Genomic DNA, 4,520 nt, shown 5'->3' on the forward strand with positions numbered 1-4,520 from the left:
TTTGGATCATTTTCCTGCCTTTGCATTCAGAGACTGATCTTCAAAGGGTTTTATTAATTACAATAAAACTTAATATACAGTTAGTTTCAATCACACATAAAGATGGCTTAAATCCCTCAGTAGCAGAGTATAGCCTGGGAAAGGACTTCCTATGTTCCAAAAGACAGATTAAAACTTCCAAAAAATCAGCAAAACAATTTTTTCTTTTATGCACCAAAGCTGCTTTTCTTTCCATGAGCATGAAACCCCTAATTTTTATCAAGGAATACAGTGGGCATCTTGCAGCTCTACAAACATATTTGGTCTCCAGTCATCCTGAACAAAACAGGTTTTGTGAGAGTTTAGTTAAAGCTGCCTGTACAAGCTCCTACCAAAAGTGGTGCGGGCCATGGTGCTCTCCAGGACCTGCTACCTGACACAAATGCCAGTGCTGATTTCAGTAAACGAAGGAAACAGACAGGGAATAGGATACCAAGGATGCTTTGGGATAGCAACATGCCCTGCCATGTCTGTCACCATACTACCTTTGAGCCACCTATACTGATATGAATATTTTTTCCTCTTTATATTTTACAACATTGAACCTAATTACCTGTTGGAATGAGTGCATTTTTTTTCCTTGACCATATGACTGGTATCCGGGCTGAAATGCTAACCTTTATGTACATAATTAAACCAGTGTTTATAACAGTACAGTGTAGCAAAGCCTTAATTTTTGATCAGAGTGAAATTTGAAGCACTTCTCTAAAATAATAATAAAAGAGAATAAGAATATAAGTCAGAGCAAACCAGATGCAGATAGGAGTGAGCGGAAGCAGTATGGAGCTTGGCACAGCATTGGCACGCTCATTTGCTAGGCATATGCCTTTTTCCACATTACTCCTGTCTACTGTAGTTGGTAAAGGGTTGCCCTTTTTCACAGAGTATTTTTCCTGGGCTAACTTTGAATTTAGCAGTGCAGGCATGAGGAGCCATTTTGTGCTTGGTGCCTGCAGAACGTGTTGCCCTGTGTGTGCCAGTGGATGAATTTGTAAATGGGTTTCTTCAGTTTTCCCCCATGTTAGTGCTGAGGCAACAGACCATGTGTAAAATGGACATGCATGTTGTGCTGTGTGTCTTTAAGTGTCTGTATGAATATTAACTAATTAGTAAGTAAAGGCTGTGACAAGGTTCTTGCAAATGGCAGAAGCTGCAGGGGATACAGCTCGAACACCAACTGCGAGTCTGAATGCACAAGGGCCCAGAGAACGGGAAAGGAAGCAAACAATCTGAAAGGCTGGAGCAAGCCAGCAAGACAGCTTCAAAAATACAAATAAATTTAGCACATTAAGACTGGCAGCAGCTCATGTAGGTTTAATGGTTATACTAAGAATGGACTGTCAATCTGGACTGTCAGCCTTTAGCATGGAGAGATTATAACCTAAGTGCTACCCAAGCCTTAATTACAGCAAATCAATGTTTTGACACCCCATTTCAGGACAACAAAGTTCCCACAGTAAAAAGAGTTTTCTACTCCTCCTTTTAATTTACACCAGGCTACCAAGATCTCTGGTGCATAACTTCTGAGCGCTTTGATTTTCTATTCTTAGTTTTCCAAGAAAATATGATTTTTCCTTTGGAACTAAGATTAATCTGGAACTAAACCCAAGGTCCTAGGTTATGTTCCAAGCTAACATATAAGTTCTGCTGATAACCCAGTATTTGCCTTGATCTCTCTGTTCTGGTTACTCTGGTGGTGATTTTTGTGACAGTCTTCTTTGGGAGAAGGTCTGCAACAGTTCAGAGTGAATGAGCATCCCAGGCAAAATGTGTGAGGATAAAACTATTAAAGAAAACATGGCTGGTATAGTTGGACCTCACTTTAAGAATCAGGCTTGTCATAGCTGGAGCAAGGAACTGAGGATGTGCTTGATGCCAATAGATCACCCAGTATCACAATGGCTTCACAGATCATGACAGGTTTGTGTTTATTTGAGGATGAGATCTGTTCTTTGCCTAACATGTAACACAGCCATTGCAATGAAGGTTTATGCACACCCTGAGGTCACAAGAACCAGCTGGCTTAGGGATGACTAAATACAACACCTCAAGGGCCCAGCTACAGGCTGAGAAAGAGCAGTCACTTCTGGCACATCTTTTCAGTTTTTCTTGCCCAGAAGAACAAACAGTGCTGAAAGCCCTTTCCCGTGGGGTGAAGAGAGCAATGAGATATGAACATAATCCTCCAAGTGTGTTCAACTGCCTTCCTGGGTCTTGAGGGGAAGCCCTTAGCTAAGGGAACTGGCTAGCTTGTGTCAGTGCCAGATAAAGAATTTTTTTAAGACAGAGCATTAGAGAAAAGAAAAGAAAAAAACTTTTTAAAAGGGGGAGGGAGGAATATTTACAAGTGCATGAATGGAAGCTTTGTCGACAGTTTTCTGGGGAGATAAGGAGCTGGACTGGCCCATCTCTGCACGGCATGGACACACTCGATGCCTTTGAGTCTCTCAGGAAAGAGCAAAAGGAGCTGCTGACATTTCTGCTTTAAAGGAAGAATCAATGAATCTTTGTTTCCCACTGCCTGCTTGTTTGACCTTATTGTGTTGCGGAATAGAAAAGAAATAAAAGAGAACGGTGAGGGGAGAGCAGATTCGTGCTAATAAAATCCAAGACAAGATCACAGCCCTCTGATCATCACTGGAGATGCCATTATTTGGTTGTTGTCCTATTTGCCGCTGTTGCTCATTTCTGATTCTTGCCTTGCTGTAATAAGTCACACTCTTTCCAGCCATCATCCCTATATTGACAGGCAAATGTCACCCAGGTTTGATTGACGTCCATTGCTCCTGAATACCGAAGTATGATTTAGGAATCAATTCCGTTTGTTTATTTAAACAGCTCTTTGTGTACCTTGTATATCTGTAAGCAGGACAAGTTCTTTAATATTTTCTCTGAAACAATGCCACTAATACTGCACATTCACCTTCCCATTCAGTCACAGAGGTGCCCACCAGACCTTGGGGGAGGAGAAGCCTTTCATACACAAAAAAAAAAAAAAAAAAAACAACAAAAAAAAAAAAACAACAAACCAAGCAAAAAAATCTCCTAAAAAACCCCCAAACCAAACCAAAGAAAAAAAAAACCCAACACAACAAAACAAAACTTCAAGATTTAACAAAATGTTTTGCTGCCCCTGAGTTAAGCCAAAGACATCTTTTTCTCAGGTCTTAGGCATCTGTATATTTGCATATACCCCGGACCTTTCTTTGGCTTCTAAACAGAAGGGAACACTCCCTCAGTGTCAGTTTGCAAGCAGAGCACAGGCTGGCTTTAACATCGGGAAACGCCGTAGCTGGTGATGAAAATGTCAATTTTAATTCACGGGAAAAACTATTTCCTTCTCTGCCTTTATGGTTGCAATTGGGACGACGAGGAAGCGGGAGATCCGAAATTGTCAGATACATTAATCTCTTTATTATTGTGGAAGGTATATTTTCAAATAACTTTTACTTGGACAATTGGTAAAACATCCCTGCATTTAAAGCGGTATTTCCCAGAAAACACTAACATGGCAAAGTGGCCTCAGGGAATCGTTAAGCAAGAGGTGGATTGACCTTTTAATTCTCGATCGGTGACCTGAAGGGTACCCAGAGGCTGCAAAGAACATCTCTTCCTTTCGGTCTGCTTCAGACAGAGCTGTCATCGCAAGATGCAGCTAGTGAGTGAGGCTCACGATTTCGCTGTTCATCCCTTTGCGGGAGGGGTGGGGGAGGGAGAAAAGAAAAAAAAATATATATATTTCCCACACTGCCAGAGTAATGCCAAACTCTCTGTGAGTGGGAAGAGCAGAGCAGATGCTGGAATGAGATGCCAAAGCAGCTCCCCTTTCCCCTGCGCTTTTGGGTGCCTATAAATTGCTCCAGCGCGCTCGTCAGCCTCCTCCTCTCCTGGCAGGTGGCACCCGGGCAGGATCCCGCTCTCCCTTCGGCTCCGGCTCCGGCTCCGACTTCGGCTCCGGCGCGGGCACCGGGCGGCGGGCACCGGGGCGGCCGGGAGGCGCGTCCCCGCTGAGGACTGTCGTCTCTGCGAAAAGAGAGAGAGAGGGAGAGAGGGAGAGAGGGAGAGAGAGAGCGAGGAGGCGAGCGGGGCGATCGCGAGAGGAAAGGCAAGTTCCAGGGAAAGTTGACTCGGACTGGCACAGCCTGCAAAAAAAAAAAAGTCGATCGCCAGCGGGAGCATAAAAGTGCGGGCGGCCGGGGCGCGGCGGCAGCTCTCCCTCTCCCTCTCCCTCTCCCGCTCCGCGCCCTCGCCCGCCCAGCGGCTGCAGCGGCCGCAGCGGAGCGCCGCGACCCGCGGGAGCCCCCGCCACACCGGCGGCCCTCGGGAGGGCGGCCGAGCCCCAGGGGAGCCGAGCTCGAGCGGGCTCGGCGTTTTTTCGGCTCTGAGGAGGAACCCCGCCAACCATCAAGATTTTGTCCAAAAGCAGACAAGAGGATCGCCCTGCGCTGAGCCGGCTGGTGGGCAGCAGGCGGCGGCTGATC

This window comes from Zosterops lateralis (assembly GCF_965231275.1).
Source record: "Zosterops lateralis genome assembly, chromosome: 1".
NCBI classification, from domain to species: Eukaryota; Metazoa; Chordata; class Aves; order Passeriformes; family Zosteropidae; genus Zosterops; species Zosterops lateralis.